This window comes from Bos indicus x Bos taurus, chromosome 5 (genome assembly GCF_003369695.1).
Source record: "Bos indicus x Bos taurus breed Angus x Brahman F1 hybrid chromosome 5, Bos_hybrid_MaternalHap_v2.0, whole genome shotgun sequence".
Lineage (NCBI taxonomy): Eukaryota > Metazoa > Chordata > Mammalia > Artiodactyla > Bovidae > Bos > Bos indicus x Bos taurus.
Window position 1 is genome coordinate 95,709,166 of NC_040080.1, and position 26,008 is coordinate 95,735,173.

General features: G+C 41.6%; 1 protein-coding gene across 5 annotated transcripts in view; it reads left to right on the forward strand.

The window, feature by feature from the left end:
- TMCC3 (transmembrane and coiled-coil domain family 3) overlaps positions 1–26,008 on the forward strand; it is a 288,502-nt gene that overhangs the window by 47,855 nt on the left and 214,639 nt on the right. For 2 of the 5 annotated variants that reach the window (XM_027543142.1, XM_027543145.1), the window contains exon 1: positions 14,610–14,817. The exons of 2 other annotated variants lie outside the window; for them this stretch is intronic. The gene's annotated coding sequence lies outside the window, so the exon portion shown is untranslated. Of the gene's footprint in view, positions 1–5,304; positions 5,328–14,609; positions 14,818–26,008 lie in introns of those variants that run through there. One more of the 5 variants, XM_027543146.1, reaches the window with a different exon arrangement.

Here is a 26,008-nt window from a genome sequence, read left to right on the forward strand (position 1 = left end):
GGTTCTTGGTGCTGGAAGAGACTTTAAAACTTTGGGATCCTTGGTTTTGGGACCCACCACAGGATCCTTAGATTGCTCTTGCTGGCACATAATCGTCTGTTCAGTAGCCCAGCGTGTCCAACAAAATAGAGCTTCTCAAGCCCATGAGATCAATGCTCGGATGACTTCGAGTACAGGAAAATCACTTCACATATGGAGCATAGCATTCCCCTGCAATTTTCACCTTTGGCAACACGCAATGACGTAGGGCCATCCTCTGTTGGCATTTCTTCAGATATTTGAATGTCGCTACCTTAAACTTCCACATTTACAGGTCCACACACGTCCTGTTCCATCAGCTATTTTGTATTTAATTTGGATTCCAGACCTATGGCTATCCTGGTCACTCCTTGCTAGATATGCTTCAGATTATCCGTATCTTCTGTGCCCACACCAAGCCTACACATCAGACATGGCCTGTCTGGTAGAGTTTACCGAGCCTATCAGTTCCTTTGATGCTGACAGCCTTGTGGGGATGGTTATTTAGCAGCTGCATTGCTCTGTTGGCACATGTGAAGCTTGTGGCCAACCAAAACTCCCAACTTTTTTTCCTCCTGTGGATTTTACACAAGCCAGTTTTCCATTAGTCTCTTTTTATGTAATTGCTGTTTTAAACATAAATTCAGAACTTTAAAGTTAATGTTGTTATTTAATATTAATGTTAACACTAACAGCTGGCATCTGTTGGAAATGTACCATGTTGATCTTGTTGGGTTTTCCCCAGTATTCACCCTTTGGGACTGCTTTGAATCTTGTTTCTTCCCTTTCTTGTTTTCTTTCCCAAGAAACTTGTGTCTGTCTGTCTGTTGAGAGAGATGTTTGCATATCTAGTACCTGTCCATCTGGATGTCCTCTCTCCCCAGCTGTGTTTGGTTTTGGCAGGTTCATAGTGATGACAGCTGTGTAGGAGGCAGATCCAGGGGTGGGGATTTGAGCTACCTGCACTTGTGCACAAGTGTTTATGTACTCCTCCATGGACCTTCTGGTCTTGGGTAACATGGCTCATAACTAACACATTTCTGCTTTTTTTGTGGCTCAAGTCAGGTTCTCCAGATCGTTGCCCTGTGTGGCTCACATTCTGATGATTATGAAGCATGTAGGCCCTTTTAGAAAAATAGTGACAAAGAGAGATTTTAAAACAAAACAGAGGAAGGAAAAAGATGAGCAGTATTTTTCACTTTTAAAATCTGTGACTCACTAGCTCAGCCCTAACATTTCTTTCCCAGTCTGCTCCATCTTCCTGCTTCATAATTATTTTCAAGTCATTAGTGACCCTTCTGTGCTGTGGATTGAGAGGGTTTCTCAACTGCTCCACATTAGAAAGTGAAATGCCCTTTAAAAAATGTTGTCCTTTATGTTTTCAGATGATATGTTCCTTCCTGAGCAAGGAATGGGGCTGTTTGCTGGAGAACCTGACTTGATTCATAGAAGGGCAGATTCTAAATAGGAAAAAAATATTTTCAAATTGTGTATCTGATAGGGAAACTGTATCCAGAATATATATGAAACTATTACAACTTCACAATAAAATCAACCCATTTTAAAACAGACAAGACTTTCAGTGACTGTGAGGTTGGAGAGATCCTGGCCAGACCTGGATTTCATTGTCTTCCCAAACCTTGGATCCTTCCTTGGAGCTCCTCAATGAAATGGATTGATTTTCCTTTCCCCAGTCCCCCTGTCCCTGAAAAACAGCAACAACAACAACAGGCAAAGGATTTGAATAAGCATTTCTCCAAAGAAGATACACAGATGGCCAGTAAACACATGAAAAGATATTCAGCATCACTAGTCTTTAGTGAAATGCAAATTGAACTGTAATGAGGTGCCATTCCACACCAATGAGAATGGCTAAAATGAAAAAGACAGACAATAACAAGTGTTGATGAGGTTGTGGGGAAATTTGAGCCTCCATATATTGCTAGTGAGCTTGTAAAATGGTGCAGCCACTTGGGAATACAGTTTGCTACCTCCTCAAAATGCTAAACACAGAATGACCATATGGTCCAGCATTCTACTCCTAGAAATGTAAGCATATGTCAACATAAAATGTGTATAGATTGTCTTCTGATTGTTGAGTTGAAAGAGTTTTTAAAAAATACAGTTCAGATCCAAGTCCCTTGTCAGCTGTGTGATTTGCAATTATTTTCTCCCATCTTGTCTTTTTACTCTGTTGCTGAGGGCTGTTTTTACTTTGATTCCCAAGGTTTTAAATTTTGATGAAGTCTAACTTCTTCACTTTTTTCTCTTGTCACTTTTGTTTTTGGCTCTGTATGTGTTTGAAGTACTAAAAATATTAGCTTATGTTATATTCTGGGCTGACGTTGCTAACTGTGAGTAATTGAATAATTACTGTACTTTGTAGAGAAGACTAACGAGCCCATGTGACTCTCAAGCTCAGTGTGCTGGTTTTCCTTGTTTACCTTCGTATCACCCGTTCACCAAGCACTCGGCATGGTATTGTGTATATGATGCTCAAAAAAATACTTGATTAAATCTAGAAATGAAAAGTCACTTTTGGTAAAGACCACACGTGTATTTTTTGGGGGTCAGGGTAGTCTTGAAGTTCAATTCTTAGCTCCACCTAAGTGGCATTTCCTAAGCCACTTAACCTCCTTGAGCTTCAGTTTCCACATTTGTAAAAGAAAGACAGTAATGTGTCTCTTGGAAGATTGTTGTAAAAATCACACATAAAACCCTTTGGACATGTAGAGATTCTGCTAATAGCAATTACTGATTATATCAATTAATTGATTTGTATCTCAGTTTCTCCTTTAGTCATAATGGGAATAATGCTCACCCTTAGCCAAGTTAGTGGTGTACATGAAGATTCATGAGATACTGAACTCAATTGTTCCCTTCTTCCTTTGATAAGTAAAATAATCCATTTCCCAGAACCTAGGAAGAACCTCCCTTGATCCCTGACCACCTCTCTTTTTGTGGAATTCATGTTGAAGGAACTTTGACTATATTAGCTAGTTGTACTATTTAGTCCAGAAGTCATGGGCCACATGGCTTAGTGGTTATCTAAGTTAAAATTAACTAAAATTGAGATTTCAGTTCTTCAGTTGTACTAGCCACAGTTCAAGGGTGGAGTAGCTATATGTGGCTAGTGGCTACCATACTGAACAGTGCTTATACAGAACACTTTCTTCATTGCAGAAAGTTCTGTTGGACAGTGATGGAGCAAAATGGTGGCAATTTTAGGTGACTTTCTGTTCAGCTGCAGAGCCTATGAGATAAGGCTTTTCTGTAGATCTATTCAAGTAAAACCTTCCCCACACCTTTCCTCCCCCACTTAGGGGGTTCTCAGTCTCAAGGATCTTGAACACCTTTGAATCCTGGGAAACAAAGAGTTACATAACCCAGGATGCTTTTATTCTTAGTTATTTTAGAAACGTCACTTTCCTCTCTGCTGACGCTGTGCCTTTTTAGTAAGTTTGGTCATCAGGGAGACCAATGGTCGAGTGACTGTTACAGTGACCTGAGGGTGGGAGGCAAGATGCTTCCAGTACCCCTAATTTTCTGTGCGGTTTCACGTGCTAGGAAAAAGCTGTATTGCAAACAGCTATTCAGGATTCTGGAAAATTTTTTCCAGTTGTAGATTTAAGATAATGTTCTAGAGATTGGGGTCTTTGGAGATAGTTTGACAAGGAACCCCTTGAGCATTCCTCTCTGGTTGGGGCTGAGTTAAACTGACCTCAGTGAGTTTCTTCCTAAAGACTTTGGACATGTTCTGATTAGATTGTGATGCCCTTGCATTCTTCTCCTGGACTTAAATAGGAGGACAATTAAATTTCTTTTGTTGATTGGATTGCTCTTACATCTTCTTCTTTTCTTTTATTCTCAAAATTTTCTGAAATGATGCCCTATGTGGACCATTCCTAGAATTTATGGTTGCCTTCCTGGGTTTGGGATATACCTCATATGGATCCTGAGGATAGTTTCTTTTTGACTTGATTCTGGTCATGAAAACATGCACTGGTTGAGGGGCCGTGAGAATGCATAAGGTTAAGGTTCTTTCCTATCTACTTTTAAGTGTTGACTTTGCCAGGCCAGGTAATGAGCTCACTGTCATTCCTAAATGGAAAGAAGTGATTAATTTTAGGCTATTTCAGTATCCAAAGTGAAAATTCTGGTATATATATATATTTATTTATTTATTTATTTTGGTAAAAGGGTATATGTGGCTGATTTCTTGTTGACTAAAAGAAAAATGCACAAGAAGTTTTATTTGAGGACCTTAACCGAGGGCTGTAGCCTGGAAGACAACCTTTCAGATAGCTCTGAGAAGCAGCTCTGAAGCAGTAAGGGGGGAGCCAGAATATATATGACATGTTTGCTGGGGGGGGGGGGGAAACATGTGGTCAGACATAAAAAGATTACTGCTAATTGCAAAGAACAGCATCTCAAGTTAAATGCTTCTCTATGGGAAGATTGGGGAATCTGGAGTCATTGAGATTTCTCCTTAGATATGTATCTTAGCTTCCTCGGGACCAGTAAGTACTTGAAATACGGTGGTGGTGGTTTAGTCACGTAAGTCATGTCCGTTTCTCGCTACTCAATGAACTGTAGCCCACCAGGCTCCTCTGTCCATGAGATTTTCCAGGCCAGAATGCTGGAGTGGGTTGTTATTTCCTTCTCCAGGGGATTTTCCCAACCCAGGGATCGAACCTGCATCTCTTGCCTTGGCAGGTGGATTCTTTTACCACTGAGCCACCAGGGAAGCCCGCTTGGAGTATGCTGTTTTTCTCTGTCCTGAATTCCCCTCAGGCCCATCGTGGGTGAGTGATCGCAGTGGCTACTGGCTGGATCCTCACAGAATTGGATTGGCAGCAGCATTTTTAGTTTACATTCTCAACCAGTGGGTAAAGCGCAACTAGCCGAGTTCTTTCCTGGAAGAAGCTCAAGACCTCTGATATGTTGGTGGGCATTGTGACTCTCTGGAGAAGAAAATAGTATATATTTCCCAAACTTGACCTCGGGGCCCTCGCATGGCCCCGCACGTTGGGGACTGGCGGCCTGCGGAACACTTTGGGAACTGCTCACTGAAGGATGGTGTTCTAAGAAGCAGGGAAACGCCCACAGCGGGAGAGGGCAAATGGAGCAACTTTGAAAATACTTCTGCTTTCTGATTCTCAGTGGTATTTCAGTTTTTGTTTCTCAGTGACTATTTTTGACCCAAACAGTAGTCATCTGAAGGTCTCACATACACACAGGCCCATATCAGATAAAAGTGCCCCAGACCTTTCTGAATCAGGACCATCATCATCTGGCCTGAAGAGAAGGTAAAAATTGCTTTCTGATTTTTTTTTTAAAGAACCTTTGAGTGAGGCTGCTAATTCACTTCTTTTGGGCTTCATTTAGGGTCTGCTAAGTATCTATTTTTGCTTCAAGGTACCATCACATTCTAAGAAACAAACAATTTATAGGCAATTTTTACATGATGAGAATCCATTAATGGCTTTTAGAAGATATCTAAAGCTCTGAGGGCAAATTTTGTTGTCAAGGGGATAGACTATATGTGCATCTTGCTTCTATTAATACTTTTCTAGGCAGATTAACTAAATGAACTTCTCTCTAACTTGGGTAATAGTCTTAGCCAGGACAGTGCCTGATAATGGTGACAGCCATAATAATAGCTAACATTTCTTAAGTGGTCAATGTCTGCCAAGCACTATCCCAGGTACTATTCATGTATTAACTCATTTAATCCTCACAAAAATTCAATGAGGTAACTGTTGTTTTTCCCACTTTATAAACTGGAAAATATAAGCATTCTATAATAGTGAAGGCCAGAATGATTGGTTCTGTGTTCATACCAATGAATAACAAAGCTTGTTTTACAGTACATTTTTTTTATTTGAAGAGAGTGCTAATTTTCACCAAATTCTGTGTAGTATGTAGTGCATAATTGATTTTGCAGCTTATTTGTTCTTAAGATATCTGTCATACATTTTATATGTAAATTTTATAACTTCTAATTTGGAATTCTTAGATGTCAGTAGATGCTATAAAGATAGAATTTACTTATGTATTTATTCAACAGCCTTTTCTTAGGCTAGTTTCTGTATTCAGTGCTAGGAATGCAGAGTTGATTGAGCTGCAGCCCCTATCCTCACAGAGATGTCATCAGATAAGAAAGAGGAATAATCATCCAAATAGTCAGCATTTCTGTAGTCACAGCAAGGAAACTGACTTCTTGAATTTTATTTTAAAATGTCAAAAAGAAAACGTTTCTAGACTTCAGTGGGACAGGCAGCTGGGGAGAAACCACAGGTCTTGGTACTTTTTTCTAGCTTTATTGAGATATTATTGACATATATAAGTTTAAGGTGTACAGTGTGCTATATGTATTATATATATAGCAAAACGATGGCCCAAATAAGGTTAGTTAGTGCTTCCATCCCCGCTCATAATTACCCTTTTTTGGTGTGGTGATAACATTTAAGATTGACCCTCTTAACAACTTTCAAGTCTGTAATACAATATACTGTTAATTTTAAGTCATTGTGCTGTACCTTAGATCCTTAACTTATAGCTGGAAGTACGCTTTGTACGCTTTGACCAACAATTGCCTGGAGAAGTCCATGGACAGAGAAGCCTGGCGAGCTGCAGTCCATGGGGTTGTAAAGAGCTGGACAGGACTGAGCGACTGACTAACACATACACACTACCACAGTTAAAATAGGTAGCCAATGGGAATTGGCTATAGATAGCCAGTGGAAATCATTATCCAGTTTCCCAGCCTCTCAGCCTCTGGCAACCTCCATGCTACTCTATTTCTATGAGTTTGGCTTTTTAAGATTCCACACAGGTTGGGAAAATAAGATCCCAGAAGCCATGCAGTGTGGCAAAAAAAAAAAAAAAAGACTCCATCTATCAGTGAGAATATGCAGTGTTTGTCTTTCCCTGTTGGACTTATTTCCCTTTGCAAAATGCCCTCGAGGCCCCTGGATGTCTGCTGAGTTGTCCTGCAGCCCTGGCTTGTTTTCACCCAGAGCCGTCAGCCTCAGGGTGAAGCATGATGTGCTGCTGAAATGCAGGCTTCTGACCACTTGGGGAGAGGGGTCTTCAGGGAGAAAGAACCACATGCTGTGAAAGGAATACCAGCGGCCCCTCAGTGATCCCCTGAAGCATCCTCTCCAGGGCAGGGTCAGTGTACTTCTCCGAATGCAGATGGAGAGAGGAGAGCCAAGCTGCAGGGAGAGTTTTCCAACGGTGATGAGCTGTGAGAAGGGCTGGCAGTGTGCTTCTCCTGATGGGTCTCCTTTGACACAGGGTTTGGGGGATTCTGTATAGGAAGCACCAGGCCAGGGCCCTGTTAGCCACATTAGGCCCTGGCCTCGAGGCCCATACTTCCTTAGGTAAATCATTTTTTTCTTGTATTTTTTAATCAGAGGACAGTTGCTCTGCAATATTGTGTTGGCCTCTGCCATACATCAGCATGAATCAGCCACAGGTTTATATATATGTGTGTGTGTGTGTCCCCTCCCTCCTGTACCCCGCTCCCATCTCCCACTCCACCCCAACCCTCTAAGTTGTCACAGAGCACTGGGTTGAGCTCCCTGTGTCACACAGCAAATTCCCATTGGCTATCTATTTTATCTGTGGTAATGTATATGTGTGTGTCAGTAGCTCAGTCGTGTCCAACTCTTTATGAGCCCATGGATGGTAGTTCACCAGCCTCCTCTGTCCATGGAATTCTCCAAGCAAGAATACTGGAGTGGGTAGCCATTCCTTTGTCCAGGGCATCTTCCCAACCCAGGGAGTAAACCCAGGACTCCCATGGTAATGTATATGTTTCCATGCTATTCTCTTAATTCATCCCACCCTCTCCTTTCCCGACTGTGTCAGTTGAATCAGTTTTAAAGGAAAACAAGTGGAAGTTGGGGGTGGGGTGAGGGGTGTGGGAGGCAGAGTCTTCCTGGGAAATTTTGCAGAAAGTGCCAGTTGATAGGGTTCCAAGCTCTTGGAAAAGCCAAATCTTGCAACCAGCCCAGGCCCTTAACTGTGGCCTGAGACATGCCTCTCCCACCCTCCAAATCCACCTCTCTGCTTGGTGTGCTGTGATAATTATGCACTCATCTGTTGGGTTGTACTTTTCACAGATGTGATCCTCTCCAGATAAAATGAACCACTGAAAGGAATGTTGGGAGGTTCACGTTTTTCAGTGTGTGTTGAGTGCTTCATACGTGTTAGGTGTTCTAAGCACTTTTCATGTCTTTAACTCATCACCATAGCCTGTAGATGTGCATTACTGTCCCCATTTAACAGTTGAGGAAACCGTCAGAGAGGTTGAATGACTTGTCCAAACCAAGACTCAAATTGGGAAGCCAGGTTTTGGAGGACAGTGGTTTCGTTTCTGCCTCGGACAGGAATCTAGTTAAATCACCCTGAGAAGATGGAGATCCTTTTTGAAAAAAGGTCATCTAGATACACAGCTCTCAACTCATCTTTACTAGTGTGGCTCTTGTGTGATTACAGTATTTGTCTTTGGAGATGACCAAGAGACGGAGTCATTTTTGGTTCCTCGGTTTCTGGGCTGGGTGACTGGGTGATGGTGGTGAGAAGTAGCAGGGACTTAAGGAATTCACTTGCATGGTTTTTACCTCTGGGTCAGGAGTCTTGAGTTGAATACAATGTGATATAATATAGTTCCAAATCAGAGGGGTCAGAAAGGAAGCAAGATAAGAACAGTAACCCCGTTCCTGCCTGCCCAGGTCCCATGCATCCCTGAACAGCCACCTCCCTATGTGTGGTTACCTGTCAGAAAGTCAACTTAGGTTTCTGTCTGTTTTGTTTAATCCTGTTTCCCAGTACTTGGCACATTAATGGTACTCAGTATCTATTGAATGGATGACTAAAGGAGTGAATAAATCTCACATGGCTAACCGTCTTAGCTTTCTAGATAGCCGCATGGCAGTTTATATCCTGTTGTATATCCTGTGGAAATGGCAATGACAGAAAGACACAAATGCTGTAATGCTGGTTTAGAAGAAAGCTTTTAGAACTAACTGCATTATTACTCTGTTTACTGAAATAAAAATGCCCAGTGTGAGAGCTGTGAGTCTCATTTGGGGACTTCCAGGGAACTGCAGCTGAGGAGACAACCTCTCAGATAGCTCTGAGGAACTGCTCGGTGCATATGTGGGTGGTCACTATAAATGTGATATCGGTGAAGGGCTACATAAAGCACATATCTTGTTACAAGGTTGTTGATAGGAGGAGGAACAGACATCTTAGTTTATGGTTTTAGTACTTTTCTAAGTATGGGAAGGTGAAAGAATCCAGGTTTATAAAAAGTTTCTCCTGAAAATACCTAACGGTTTAAAGGTCTCTTCTTTCAGTTTTCCCAGAGCACAGAGTGCTTCGTTGCTGGTCTCTGCCCTGAACTCCTTTCAGGGTGTGTTAAAGGTCAGCCACTGCAGTGGCTAGTGACTTGATCCTTGTAGAGCTGATGGCGGGTGGAAGACTTTTTTTTTTTTTTTAAATAAGCACTACCAAAATATTGATAGGCTTTCAGTCAGCTCACTCACTCAGTTGTGTCTGACTCTTTACACTTGTTCTGAATCTTAGATCTAAGAATTATCTGCATCTGAAAGGAAATGGATTGATTGATTAGACTGTGAAATAAGGTAAAGAATTTTACATTTTATTTATTGCTACAGTTGTAGAACTTGCTGGAACCTCTCAGGGGATTTTTAGATGATTGTATGATTGTAAGAAGAAATAATATTTGTTAGGCTTTACCTATATTCCAGAGTCTCTTCTAAGTGCTTTATGTGTATTAACATTTATTCCTCACAACAACCTCATGAAGTAGGTACTATTATTATTCCCATTTTACAGATAAAGAAACTGAGGTATTGAAAGATTGTCCAAAATTACACAGAAAGTAAATGATAGGTCCAGATTAAAATCTGGATAGGTTAGCTCAGAGTCTGTTTCTTAATTCTTATACTCTAGTGTCTTTGATATCCAAAGTACTCTGAAAAATCTTGTTAAGCAAAGGAGAACCTCTTTCAGAAAAAGGGGAAAAAAAAAACCAAAAAAACTTCTCTGCCACTCATATTATTCCCCCTGTCTGAAATGCTCCCCTCTATAGTCTGACTCTTCTAGAAAATATCTAAATATCTAGGAAATATTAAAAAAAATTTCAACTCAATCAGGATAAAGCTGGTGTGATGTGAGGCAATTTCAGCCTTTTTTCTTATTTGATTTCATAGTTTTTCCACCATGACACCATACTTCTTATAAACTTTATTTTAAAATTAGCGTTCAAATCAAAAGAAAACGTATAATAATCTAGTTTGACTAATACCAACTTAGTTTCAGTAGTATACACTCCATTTCTGTTCCTCCTCCTTTATATTGTCATTGCCACGGATGGGCTTCTGTGGTGGCTCAGACAGTAAAGAATCTGCCTGCAATGCAGGAGACCCAGGTTCAATCCCTGGGTGGGAAAGATCCCCTAGGAAAAGGAATGGCTACCCTTTCCAGTATTTTTGCCTGGAGAATTGCATGGACAGAGGAACTTGGTGGGCTATAGTCCATGGGGTTACAAAGAATTGGACACAACTGAGTGACTAACACTGTCAGATTTACCCCACCATACACTGCGTGCCCCCAAACAAGATTTATCTTGTGTATCTGCCTTATAAGTAATATAGGAAAAAAGAGAAGTTAAAAATTAAAAGTACAGTAATGCTTGTTTTTATATTTACCTGCGTGGTTACCTTTACCAGTGTTCTTTATTTCTTCCTATGGCTTTAGTTTCTTTTCATTTTAGCCTTCTTTTATCATTTCTCAGGGAAGCTCTTGCTGGCAATGAACTCCTTTATCTTTCATTTATATAGACATTAATTTTAATTTCTCTTTCATTCTTGAAGGATAATTTTATTGGACATAGAATTATTGGTTAACTTTTTTCTTTCAGGACTTTAAATGTTATTCCACTGTCTTCTGGTTTCCATGGCTTCTGATGACAAAGCAGCTATAAATTTATTGACACTCCCATGTATTTGAAGAGTCACTTCTCTACGCTTTAAAATTTTTCTCTTTCTTGGGGTTTTGACATTGTGCCTATAATTTGTCTCCATGTGGACCTCTGGCTTTATCTTTCTTGGAGTTTGTTGAGGTTCTTGCAGTATATACAGTAAGTCTCCTACATACGAACCTCACTTAGATTCTGTTCACTTTTCTTCCTTCTTTCTGCTGCTCAGATTTGTTAATTTTGATTTTTCCTATCTTCAAGCTTGCTGATTCTTTTTTCTGCTTGTTCAGATTTGATGCTGAACATCTCCAGCTCATTTTTCATCTCAGTCATTATACTTTTAACTTCCAGAATTTATTTTCTTTTTATAATTTTTATTTTTTGGTCAATATTCTTTTTGCTCATATCACATTTTTCTTTCTTTTCTTTTTTTTTTCAAATCAAAGAAACCTTCTTTTTTTTTTCTCATTTCATATATGATATTATACATGTTTCAGTGCCATTCTCCCAAATCATCCCACCCTCTCCCTCTCCCACAGAGTCCAAAAGACTGTTCTATTATTTCTATTGATTATTTGTTCATTTCTTTTAGCTTATTGAACAGGTTTAACACAGTTGATGTAACATCTTTGACGAGTAATTCCAGTGTCTAGGTTTCCTTGGGGATGGCTTCTGATGCATTCTATTTCTTTTTCTTTTCCTGTGAATGACCAGAACAGAAATTTTCCTGTTTCTTGTATAGTTTGTATTTTTTTGTTGTTAAAAATTCTATATTCTGACTATTATCACGTGGTAACTGGAAATCTCATTCTCCACTCTTCAGGGATTGTTGATCTTTTTGTTGGTGGTGTTGAGGGCCGCTGCTATTTGTGACATTTCCACAGTGGTTGTTGCAAATATGCATTTCTTGTTGTATCTGGTCACTGAAGTTTCTGTTCCCTTATCTTGGAGGTCAGCCAGTGGCCTGACAAAGATATATTTAAATGTCTAGCTCCAAAAATAAGGGTTTTTTTTTGTTTTTTTTTCTCCCGCACCATGCAGCATGTGGGATCTTAGTTCCCCAACCAGGGATTAAATCTGTGCCCCCTGCAGTGAAAGAATGGAGTTTTAATCACTGGAGTGCCAGGGAAATCCCAGGAGGGATTTTTTTTTTTTTTTGGTCTTCTGAAATTTTCCAGTGGATGCCATCAGTGAAGCTGCTGCCACTGAGAGGGCTAAAACCAGGGCAACTGTCTGTGTCAGTGCCTCAAGCACCACCAGATCAACCAGAGTGCACAACCCCAAATTTTTAGAGGACGAGGTCCCCGCTGCCCATCCTGGCACCAGTCAGCCACTCCAGGAATGTGAACTGCTCCCCGCACAGCTGTGATGGAGCTGAGGAATGGAGGGTGGGAGCTGGTTTACCCACACTGCTTGCTTAAGAAAGATGAGCAGCCTCTTTCTTCATCAGGCACTCCCCAGGTTGCTGTAAGAGTCCAGTTAGATTCTAGGTTCCCAAATAGTTGATTCCCACCACTTCTTCCACCTCAGTGGTTGCCTGAGTGGCGGGATGATCCCTCGAGCTTCCTGCTCTGCCATTTTTCAGGGAATGGCATCACTCCTGCAAGCCTTGCTTTAAATGGAAGAAACTTGGTCTTTATAGCAGAAGGGTATCCACAGGGAGAAGCATCAGCCAGAAGCTCTCTTCTTTCCTTATCTGTTGGGTACCCTGTGGGGTCTCTGCCCTCAAGGAGCTCACTGGAGGGGACAAGAGGCAGGTAAGATGGGAAACTTACAATTCCACAGAAGTGCTGGAAGTGCTGTAGTTGAAGAAAGGACGAAAGGCCCAAGGGGCAGAGGAGGGAGATGTCAGGACTGCTATAAAAGCTTCATGAATAAAGGAAAACTTTTTTTTGGCAGACACCAAAGTATTTTGTTAGCTGAGGTCCAGACAAAGGGTAGTAAGTGCAGGGGCCCCACTCTCAGCTTCTTTAATACCCCATCTTGCCACCCCGCAGCGTCTTACATCCTGTTCATGCCTGAATCTCACCCCAGTCACACTGTCTGACCCACTGTCATTGAAACTGCTCTTCTTTGCTTCAGTGTCAGCATTTCAGAAGCCTTTGCTGGCCACCCTATTCAAAATGGCACAGCTTTCTCTATCTTACTTCGCTTTCTTTTCATTCCTAGCCTGGGCACTCTGTGGTATTATGTTTATGGATGGGCAGGTGATATTCATTTATTCAACTGATGCTGATTTCAGCACCACTGTGTGCCAGGCACACTGCTCTAGGCTCAGTTGACAAGATAAAGCCCCTGATTTTGGGGGGTTATGTTCTGGTGTGGTGAGGCAAGTGTAAGCCCAATAAACAAATAGGATAATTTCCGGTAGTGGTAAATATACCAAGAAAATAAAGTAAGGCATTGAGATAGAGTGATGGGTGGCTGGGGGAGAGTTTGGGATCTATAAGCCCTTCGAATTTTAAGAGCCAAAGTCTTCAGATAAAGTATAATAATAATTGAGATCTTCCTCTTTGCCTAGCACTGTGCTAAGTGTTTTACATGGATTATCTCATTGATCCTCCCACAAATCTTACTAGATGGCTAACATCCTTTCACAGATGAGCAAACCAAGAATCAGGGAAGTTAAATAAGTTAATGAAATTAGCTAGTAAAGCAGTGAACCTATGACTTAGATCTTTAGGCTCTTTCATGCTAGTGTCTACCCCACTCCAGTACTCTCGCCTGGAAAATCCCATGGATGGAGGAGCCTGGTGGGCTGCAGTCCATGGGGTCGCAAAGAGTCGGACACAACTGAGTGACTTCACTTTGACTTTTCACTTTCATGGATTGAAGAAGGAAATGGCAACCCACTCCAGTGTTCTTGCCTGGAGAATCCCAGGGATGGGGGAGCCTGGTGGGCTGCTGTCTATGAGGTCCCACAGAGTTGGACACGACTGATGTGACTTAGCAGCAGCAGCAGCAGCAGCATGCTAGTGTCTGACCTTTGACTTTTTTTACTTGATGACATCATTTGCCATTGCAGAATCATGATGGGTGAAAGATTTAAAATTTGAAAAACCAAAAAAAAAAAAAAAAGAATTATCAGTGCAATCTGCTATAGATTAAAATAAATAAATAAAATAGGCTGTTGATATGTAAAGACAGTTTCAAGATTATCATAGAAATCCTGGCATGATTGATTCTCCAACTTAACATATATGTAAAAAGTGTATATGTTAAAAATTAATTTATATATGATAGAAACAAAATACTAATCCTAATTCAAATACTTTTAAGAAGTTACCTTAAAGATGTCATGTTCCTCTTTCTTTTTTGGGACTGTGAAGTTTAAATGAGACAACCACAATATATACTTCTCCTTAAATCCTAACTGGCCCCTGTTTTTAGATGAGAGGAAAAGAAACTAGTGTCTGAGATGGTATTTCATCATTTTCCTCCCTCTCACAGAGAAATGGCTATTGTGTGTGCTCTGGTGTGCCCAAATATAGAGGGAGGAAAAAACCCTGCTTTCCGCTGCTGTTCTAGGTTTTCCAGCTGAGCCCTATAAATTAAATTGACAAAAGACAGATCAGCAAGAGAAAAGCAGACAGAGGTTTATTAACATGTGCATCATGCATACCTGTGGGAGGACTCAGATGAGACACCGAAGAGGTTTTATATAGCATTTTCACAAGAGAACAGTGAATTTCTAGACAAGTGATAAGACAAAGGAAAAGGACCTGGGGATCCTAGGGTTGGCAGACTGTGAGAAGATCAATGTATAAGGAAACTAATGGAAGGTAAGGGCTTGTTTTAGCGGATAATTACATAGAGTTCTCCAGTGCCGTATAGAGTTCTCTGAGCTGATGGGGGTCTAGACTGCCTTGGTGATTAACTTCTGTCCTTCCTGGAAGAGAGAAGGGCGGATGACCATATTTTCCTGTTTCTTGTATACTTTGTTGTTGTTGTTGTTGTTAAAAATTCTGTATTCTGACTATTTTCATGTGGTAACTGGAAATCTCATTTATCTTCAGCTCAAAATAATCCTTACGTTAAAGTAGCTTATTTGGAGGCTGATCTGTTCTTCTACTCTTCACAAGCTATGTATACAACATTATAGAGTAAATATTTTTTTTTCCACAAAAAGTGCCTGCTCTGTTCTAGGCAATAGTTTAGGTGTTAGAGATACATCAATAAGCAAGACAGTAAACGTTCCTCCCTCCTTGGAGCTTACATTCTAGCTGGAGAATATAGGCAGTAAGGAAATACATGAAAATAATATAAATACATCAGATGGTAAAATTTTATGGAGAGACATAAAGCAGGGGAGAGAGGAAGAAGAGTGTGCTTTGAGGGAAAGGTTACAATTTAGATCATCAGGTAAAGTGATATTTGAGCAAATACCTGAGAGAGGTGAGGAAGCAAGCCTGTGGGTTATGCAGGGAGGTGTTCCAAGCAGAGTGGATAGTAATTGCCCAAGCCAGGGCTGGCTGGAGTGGCTGGAATGGGGAAGACTAATTGGAGATAAGGGCAGAGAAATGATTGGAAATGAGTTGTGATAAGAACCTGGAAGGACTTGTAAGTATTACAAGACTTTGGCTTTAACCCTCAGTAAGGTGGGAGTCAGAGAGACCCTGGCCTGAACACCTAGATGAGTATAGTGTCCATTTACTGTAGAATGTCTTTACTAAGGGCAGAATTAGGTGGGAATCGGAAGCTCATTTGGGGGCATGAAATGCCCACTAGATATCTCGGTAGAGATGTCAAGTGGGCAGCTGAATATAAACGTCTGGAGTTCCAGGATGGATATTTGATAGCAGCATGCAGATTGCATTTAAATCCATGAACCCAGATGAGAACACCCTGAGAATTAGTGTAGACAAAGGGGTCTAGGACTCAACTCTGAGGCACTGCGTTGATTGAGGAGGCGAGGATGAAGCAGCAAAGCAGAATTAGAAGTAGCAGCACAGTGGGGTAGAGGGAAATATAGAAGAGACTAGCATCCTGAAGTCAAGTGAAGAAGAGGCTTCGCAGAGCAGATGCTGCTGATCGCTCAGTTAGGATGACCAGAAATGGACCACTGGCACCTGGAGGTCATTAGTGCAATTGCATTGGAAGATGACTGCTGGTGTTGCCGTCTGTCAGGACTTTTCTCTGTAAAGTGGGCTCAGTTGTACACTGTGGCTTACAGTAGACTTTTTTCTACTTTACCATCCAGGAAAAATGGTTTCTATATGTGTGTGCTCCTGGACGTGCAGTTTTAGATCTGAAGGATATTCTAGTGTAGCCACCTCCTTTCACATCTGTGAAGAGCAAGGCTTGGACAGGTTACATGATGCAAGCAGGTTTGCTCATGGTAGAACCAGGACAACTCTGGGCTTCCAGGTGCCAGGCCTGCTGTTTTGTCTGCCACACCTGGCCTGCTTTGCTAAAAAGTGCTGAAGGTCAGAGAAGGGCAGCTCTAGTGCATGGAGAAAGTGGCTCCCTTCAATCCTTAACCTTGAATCCTTAACCTTTCTCTCTCTGGTAAGCCTGTTGAGCACTGTGCTTCAGACACTGGGCTTGGATCTCAGTTCTTCAGCTAACAAACTCTGTGACTTTAGACAAGTTAATTCACCTCAGTCTCAGTTTCTTCATCCACAAAATGGAGATAAAAATGACACACTATTGTGTTGTAAGAATTAAAATGTTGCTTTCCTTGAGGAGTTCTTTGCACAGTGCCTGCCAGGACCTAATGAATGTTCCATACATGGTGGTTCTCAAGATTATTAGGATATTGGGATGTTAGTTTCCAGGGCATTGTTCATGTTAAAGCCATCTTTAAAAAGATATTTAATTGATGACATTGCCTGGGGTTTATTTATGAAACAAACTGACTAGCATTACACCCACAAATCTGTTCAAATTTTCCCTAAAGAAGTTACCAGATGTCTTTTCTTTTTTTTTTTTTGCCTAGTTGCTGCTACTCGGGGAAAAAAATGCCAGCAAAACAATTTAAGACAACCTACTGCACACTCAGGGCAAATACATGATTTGTTCCCCATTTATCAGCACTGAGAAAGTAGAGCTGTCAGTTTTCAACTCCCCAGCTCGCCATCTCTCATGCAGGAAGGAGCAGCACAAGGAGCAGCCGGACGTGCCAGCTTTACCTAAGACCTTTCAATCCAGGAGTTCAGTGTTGCTGGCCTTCAAGATGCTTAAGGTTTACCCTCACTATTTAGTAGCATCTCTGTGGTTGCTGGTAGGAAAAAATGCATCTTTTCAAATGAATCTGCAGCAACTTACTCTTTTCAAAACATACTTCAGAATTCGTGATAGAGCAAAGTAAGCGGTAACGAGGTTATCGATTTGCCTTCCTCAAGTCAGTATCTGCTTAAAAAATGACCATTTTTAGCAACTGCAGCAAAGCCTTTCGTAACTCCAGACCTTTCTTTCCTTTCTGTCAGTGAACTGCTTTCCTGACTCTGTGTGTATGTGCACGGGCAAACACAGGCACTTGTTCGTGTAGCACAGAGCGTGAGAGAGAAGAGGGCAGGAGCATAAAGGTACAGTGTGGGTTACAGAATATTTTTCAGAGCTGTTACAGCTGAATTTCTCTAAGCACATACATGGGCTTCCTTGATGGCTCAGTGGTAAAGAACCCACCTGCAGTGTGGGAGATGTGCGTTTGATCCCTGGGTCAGGAAGATCCCTTGGAGGAGGAAGTGGCAACCCACTCCAGTATTCTTGCCTGAAAAATCCCATGGACAGAGGACCTTGGCAGGCTACAGTCCAAAGGTTGCAAAGAGTTGGCTATGACTGAGCCCAGCACAAGCACATGCATGGACTTGAACTCACTCCAGAGTATTGGGTTGGCCAAAAAATTCATTCACGTTTTTCTATTCTATCTTACGGAAAAACCTGAACAAACCTTTTGGTCAACCTTGTATTTTTGCCTGTATTATTAGAATGAGACCTGATGCAGTGAATAGGAAAGACTAATACATTTAAACGGTCATTCATAGCATTATTTATTTACATTTATGCAATAGATACTGGAATTCCAATTATGTACCAGACACTGTGCTTAGCATGGGCCAATAAATAATAATTTATGCTAAGCTCTTTTAATTAGCATTAATGTTATGCAAATAACATGAAAATGATAAAGAATTCCACATTACAAAGGTACAGTTAAAAAAAATGGGTTGCTTTTCCATGCCAGGCCATTTGATTTTCTTAACTTGATTTCCTGAGAATTTCACTGCATATGTACTTATGTAGGTAGCTTCTTATTCATATCATCTTGTTATTTTTTCCAATAAATGAGATATTTGAGAGAGAGTTCCACCTGTTGTTTCTTTTTTTCATTTAGCAATTGCTCTTGTTAATATGTTAGCACCAACCGATCTACCCCACTGGTTTTATTATAATTGCAAGGCATTCTACAGTATGGATGTACCATACTTAAATTTTCCAGACTTCTAGCTTATTTAAAATGAATACATTACTTCTTACGTTACAGAGTTCTCTTTTAATGAGAATTATACAAAACAGTGTCTCTGACTGCCGCCCTACTGCTAGGACATAAGAGATTCCCAAAAAGTGTTTGCAGACTGGATAAATAGATTTTATTTATTCATGCATTATACATATTGTTTTCATTTATAGATAATGAAAAAGTAAAATTGAATGGTAAGCATTCTCACACATTCCACATTAATGGAGTCTGTGTTAATGAGGTTTGTGTCCTATTACCTGCCTTGCTAGCACCTAATTAGCACAGTGACACACTCAGTGAAAGTGTCTGTAACGATGACAACATGAAGAGTTTTGTTGTCCATCAGAGCCAAGGCGGGTAATGGTAGTGCTGTACAGATCAGCAGGCTTTGAGGCACATGTCATTCTGTCTGGCAGGTATTTTAGTTTGAATGACTCACAGAGACCTTCAGCTGAGACAGTTTAGACTCTAGGAGTGTATGAACACTGGTCAGGTTGTTCTCAGAATTTTTCAAACCTTTAGGGATCTGACTCTGAAAGCCCAAGAGCTGTATTTGGGGAGGGAGCTTGCATTCCTGTGGCAGAGACCCTCTATGTTCCCTTCAGACATACCTTCTTCAGTAGACAGATGGTCTACTTCAAGGTCATCTGACAAAATAGGTGTTCTGGAAATCGGTCAGTTGTGTCTTGTGTGCCTATCAGATGTCACAGGTGTCTGGAGTCCTCATGGTGGCTCAGGTTCCCTGCTAAAGCTGTCATGGAGGTCCCTGAGAAGTGCACAGTGCAGGGCATGCCCCGAGGGAGCTCTCCAAGTTGCGTGGGGAGACGTGGCACTGCCCCCAGACAGCACAGGATATGGTGTATTTTGGCAACAGAGAGCAGAGGCCCGGGGTCAGACGGCCTGGACTTGAGGCTCAAGCTGGGCAAGCTGTGTGACCTTGGCATGGTGTTGCTTCCGTTTCCTCCTCTGTAGATTGGCGATAATAACAGTACCTGCATCACTGTGGGAATAAATGCCTTAGTACATGAAATGTGTTAGAGCAGTGCCTGATGCAAGAGTGCTTAGTAATTGTTAGCTCTCATCATCATAACATCCAGCTCTACCAAATGGAAAAGATGATAATAGCTCTTATAATTACTAGGCATTTAAATGCCAGCCTCTGTGCTGACTGCTTCACATTCAGTATCTCATCCAATCCTTAGTGAAGTGAGATGTTTTATTTTTTTTTAATTAATTTTTCTGAAAGTATAATTGCATACAATGTTTTGTTAGTGGGAAAGATTGAAGGTGGGAGGAGAAGGGGACGACAGAGGATGAGATGGTTGGATGGCATCACCGAATCGATGGCCATGAGTTTGAGCAGGCTCTGGGAGTTGGTGATGGACAGGGAAGCCTGGTGTGCTGCAGTCTGTGGGGTCGCAAAGAGCTGGACACGACTGAATGACTGAACTGACTAAGTGTACACAAAGTGAATCAGCTCTATGTGTACATATATCGCCTCTTTGGGATTTCCTTCCCATTTAGGTCACCACAGAGCACCTTCACCTTGAATCCACACTGAGAACAAGACTAGGGTTCTGGCTTCTGGCTTCCCAAGGTCTTTCACTCAAAACAGTTTCATCAAATGAACAGAAGCTGTATATACCTTTGGGAAGGTAGACTATGAAAGATTTATTTTTTTGCTTATTGGTCTTCTGTCCTCCAGTGTTTTCTTGATTTCTTTTCTTTTATTTCCTGCTGTTTTGCAAATTTAATACTATACATCTTTTCAGTCTGTTTAGTACCTATCAATCCTTTTGTGTGCATACCGGAGATTGCCCAGGGCATTCAAGTGCCGGTCAAGAATAATTACTGTGCCAGGTAGTGAAAATAAAAGTGACAACAAATGAACCCTTGCTCAGGACAGGGAATTGAGTGAAGTCTAGATTTGTTTCATTATGCTAGAAAGAAAATAGCACTTATTAGAATGTTTCCTGCTGCAATCTTTTATTTTCCTATTTTTTAACTCTAGTTTGCTCCTTCATGGGGGAAAACATCATATTTTTAAAATGAAGTCATTTATTCGGTCGTTCTGAGCAATATAGGTGCCATTCCTGGTGTAGTTTGCCAAGTAGCAACAGCTACAAATACAGTTGAGGAAAGTGAGTGCTGTGATGGAATAATTCCAAGGGCTGTAGGCATGCGCTGGGGAGGCACCTCACCCAGTATCTAGAGGGAAGGGACGTTTTCCCTCAAGTCAGTCCAAGTCACGTTAGGGTGAGACCTAAAGGTGATAGGAATTAGCCACAAGAAGAGTTTTCCAGTCAGAGAAAGCAACCTACACAAAACTGATGGACAAAGAGAACGCTCACGAATTTGAGGAACTACAGGGGGTTCTGCTTGGTGGAGAGCCTGGAGGTAGTCTGGTCAGTTGTGGCTACTCACAAAAATCCTATAAACCACATAAAGTTTCATTAGGGTATTGAGATGCCATTTTATATATAGGATTAAAACTGGGAAATGACACCTGAGATTTGAGTTGCAGAAGAGTCAAGCCAGTGAGGGATGGAGGGTGTTTGAGCACCTGCAAATACCCTGAGTGGGAGAGAGTTGGCTGTGAATGATAAACCGAAAAGACGATTCATTTGGTAGGAGTGCGGGGAGCGATGGGGAAGGGCCCTGTTGAAGGCTGGAGTCTCCACTTTGAGTCTTGAAATCACTTCATGATTTTTTAGTTTAGTCTAAGAAAACCATTCCTTGAGCTTCTATGTAGCAGATGGACTGGGGGCAACAGGAGGTGCTAGAAACCAGCAGGGAAGCCATTGTGGTACAGGGAAGAGAGGTGGTGATGCCTTGGATTAAGATCATCCAGTGGAGAAAACAGGAGCGGCCCAGTTTGTGTATAATTTAAAGGCTGATCTACAGGGCAAGAGAGAGGGATTAAAAGGCGATGAATTTCAGAGATCATAACTCATGTGGTTGTTCACAGTAGACTGGTCTGGGATGGTGCTCAGATGGTCCTCAGGATGGTGCACTGTGGTTTCCCAAATGTTAACAAAACAATTCATTGGCTACCTCCAAGGAGCTCCTTGCTGTGGGGCAGGAAGGAAGCCTGAGGTTCATAGTGTGATCATACAGTGTGTTGGCTTCTTGAGCTAAATCTTCATTCTCCCCTTCTCGCCTCCTTGAACCTTTGACCCATCAGTCTTGGTTCCAATCTCTAGGTTCTAGTAGAGCAAGGGTAATCCCTCTTCCACGTGATAGGTATTCCAAGAAAGCTATCCTGTTGACTGGTCCTCCTCAAGGTACACATCCCCTTCCCTCCAACCATTCTTCACGGATCTTGCTGTTGAAGCCCTTTGCCAACTTGGCAGTCACCTTCCTTCTGACGCTTTCCATTGTGTGGTGGGGTCCTTCCTAAAACATGATGAATTGCAACTGGCTGTCACCTTGACGTCAGAGATAAAGGCCTGTGGAGAAGGAGACACAAACTCTGTGTTTCATGTTTATAAACAGTAACATGTACTCATAGAAGAATATTGAAAAAACAGAAAAGTATAAGGAAGAAAAACGTAAATCCCTGTAGTATGATCTTCTCAAGATTATTAGCTTAAACTTTGGTTTAATTTCTTTTACTTTTTTCTTCTCTGTATATTTGTTAATATTTTTTGATGGGTAACATATAGGTCTCTTCTTTTCATATTTAGCTTTTTCATGTCATTAAAACTTCTCACCACCCTTATTTTATTTACCTATTTCCTGAGATAATAAATTGTTTCCAGTTTTCCACTTTTATAAATAAAATGCATTGCAGCACATACAAATCTTGTTTGCATGTCTCATTTCCTTAGGATACTGGGATGGAATTGCAGGGTGGAAACATTTTTGAGGGACTCTTGGTACGTGTGGCCAGATTGTCCACTGGAAGAGACTTATCCATTCCTCTCAATAGCCCCCTTGACTGGGGTAAATGAACTTGTCCATTTCGGTGTGTCTTCACTCTATCCAGAGTAGGTGATAAATGGAGATGCAAGTCCCAAATATGAGGAAGGCAGGCATAGAAGGGATACCACCAGTTCAAACAGCTAACATTTTTGAGTACCTACTTGTGTGCTGGTTCAAAATTAGGAAAGGAGTATGTCAAGGCTGTATACTGTCACTCTGCTTAATTGACTTATATGAAGAATGGTGGTGGTGCTGCTGCTGCTAAGTCGCTTCAGTCATGTCCGACTCTGTATGACCCCATAGACGGCAGCCCACCAGGCTCCCCCATCCCTGGGATTCTCCAGGCAAGAACACTGGAGTGGGTTGCCATTTCCTTCTCCAATGCATGAAAATGAAAAGTCAAAGTGAAGTCACTCTGTCGTGTCCGACTCTTAGTGACCCCATGAACTGCAGCCTACCAGGCTCCTCCATCCATGGGATTTTCCAGGCAAGAGTACTGGAGTGGGGTGCCATTGCCTTCTCCTATATGAAGAATACATCATGCGAAATGCTGGGCTGGATGACTCATATAAGCTGGAATCAAGATTGCTGGGAGAAATATCAACAACCTCATATATGCAGATGATACACCCCTCTAATGGCGGACAGCAAAGAGGGACTAAAGAGCCTCTAGATGAGGGTGAAAGAGGAGAGTGAGAAAGCTGGCTTAAAAGTCAACATTCACAAAACTAAGATCATGGCATTTGGTCACATTACTTCATGACAAATAGAAGGGGACAAACTGGAAACGTGGAAGATTTTATTTTCTTGGGCTCCCAAATCACTGTGTATGGTGACCACAGCCATGAAATTAAAAGACGCTGCTCCTTGGGAGGAGCAAGCTATGACAAACCTAGACAGTGTATTAAAAAGCAGAGATATTGCTTTGCTGACAGAGGTCTATCTAGTCAAAGCTATGGTTTTTCCAGAAGTCATGTAAAAAAGAGTCCTGAGCGCCAAAGAATTGATGCTTTTGAACTGTGGTGCTGGAAAAGACTCCTGAGAGTCCCTTGGACAGAAAGGAGATCAAAATAGTCAATCCTAAAAGAAATCAGTCTTGAATATTCACTGAAAGGAGTGATGCTGAAGCTGAAGCTCCAATAATTTGGCCACCTGATGGGAAGAGCCAACTCATTGGAAAAGACCCTGATGCTGGGAAAGATTGAGGGCCAGAGATGAAGGGGGTGACAGAGGATGAGATGGTTGGATGGCATTATTGACTCAATGGACATGAGTTTGAGCAAACTCCAGGAGTTAGTGAAGGACAGGGAACCCTGGTGTGCTGTAGTCCATGGGATCACAAAGAGTCAGATACAACTTAGGACTGAGCAGCACTTATGCACCAGGCACTTACTAAGTATGTCTCACTCATTTGTACTAAGTACTTCTCATGTAGATGCCACATATCTGTTGCTATTGGTGGTGGTTTAGTCACTAAGTTGTGTCTGATTCTTGCGGCGCCATGGACTCTAGCCCACCAGGCTCCTCTGTCCATAGGATTTTCCAGGCAAGAATACTGGAGTGGGTTGCCCTTTCCTTCTCCAAGTGCCACTTCCTTTTCTAGGTGCTATTGCAGGTAACGAAATAAATACACAGCAGTGATTTGCCGAAGGGCACACTGATAGTTTAACAGTGAAGGTACTTCTGGTACAAGTTACAGACTATTTGACTGAAAGAGACTTCAGTTTTAGGTTTTTTTGAAAGTAAAGCTTTCTCCAAGTGTAACATACATACAGGAAAATGCACTTGTCTTCAGTAGTGTTACTTGAATTAGCGTAGTTACCACGTCTGTGATCACTATCCAGATGAAGAAATGGAATATTACCAACCTAGTCATTATTCTTTACCTCCTCCTCATTTCTGACATCGTAGTTGAGTTTTGCCCATTTTTGAACCTTCTATAAATAAAATCATATTGTTTGTAATACCCCTTTTCTTGCTTCTTTCCCTCAGCACGTTGATGTGAGATTAATTTATTGTGTGTATTATTAACTTATCTGTGCATTTTTCCTACTGGAATGCATTCCTACTGTATGATTCTACCATGTTTTATCATTTTACTCTTGTTGAACATTTGTGCTGTTTCCAAATAATGTGGATGTGAGCATTTTTGTATAGCCAAAGGCAGATGTGTTCTTCAGGCCAAGGAGATACTGTTCTGTAGTTCTCTATTTCTCCATGTGTAAACAAACCCACATTAAAAACAAACCCAGTCTTCTCTAGCCAGGGCAGCCCTTTAGGAGCTCCTTAGTACAGGACTTGGTACTGTAGCTTCACAGTACAGAGCTCTAGTAATTCAAACCAGAAACACACAAGAGAAACTGGAGATGCCCCAGCTGCTGGTGAAGATGCAGAAACAGGTCCCACCAACTGTATATTTCATTAAATTAAAGAAAAAACAGCATATGTGTGTGAGAAAGACAGATAAGAGACGGTGAGAAAGGACACACTCATGTACACAGGAAGGCGCGAAGGCTAGGAGTCTCAGTGAACCTGCTGAAGGAGAGGGCTGTGGAGCCTCCAGTCAGAGGACGTGGCCGAAGCCGCTCAGAGTGATGCTCGCTCCAGTGAGCGGGTCATTAACTCTGCTGATTCTTTGGGAGGAGGAATGTTGCTCTAATTTAATTAGGAATCAGGGAAGCAAATGACGATCCTCTCCAACCTGCTCTGCTGGATGGAAGGATGCTACTGGGATGTCACACAGGTCTTCCAGGTTTACTGGAGAGGAACGGGGGACGGATTCCGGGTGTCCTTCTGGAGAGCTGCCTCTCTACCCCAAAGGAATGTGAACCCTAGAGAATGGGTCCAAAAAATCTGGTCAGTCCCCCAAGTTAATCGTAGCTGAACTGGGAAGATTAGGAAAGCATGTGGGAAAATTTAGAACCAAAGCCATCCTGTGTCATGGTGCCGGTGACACCTGGTTTCCTGGTGCAGTTGTAAATAGCAGTGCCTTCTCACTCCCAGAAGTGTCCTGATTTGTACAATAAATTATATGATCATCAACTTAGACACAACCTTTGAGGCTCTGCTGCTTACATGCACTGTGACCTTAGACAAGTTTCCCCACCTCTCTGAGCTTCATACCTGCCACCCAGCGTAGAAGTAAAGATTAAATGAGACATTAGATGCTGAGCCTTTAGCCCTCCTTGGGCTCAGAAAAAGGACTTGGATTCGAAGGCATTTCAAACATTGTCTTTCTGTTGTTATCATAGCTGGAATTTTCTTCAGACAATGATAATAAAACTGCGAATGTCTGAGACAGCAGAGGATTGGGAAGCTGTGCATTGTCTCCATCTTACTTCCCAAAGAATTTGCTTCTCTTCTTCCCAGGATAAAAGAAATAATTCGTTGTCAGGGCTCTCCTTCAGGGTTATACTTCCAGATGAAGATGCTAACAGCTTTTGAAATGTAAACCATCAAGACTGGATTTAAACGCCTTGGTTTTCACTTTAGGGGGGTGATTAAGAAATCCTATAATCATATTCAGGATTTAAAGGGTGACATTCAAAATAGTTAATTCTTCTTGTCCTAATGTATTTATTAATAGC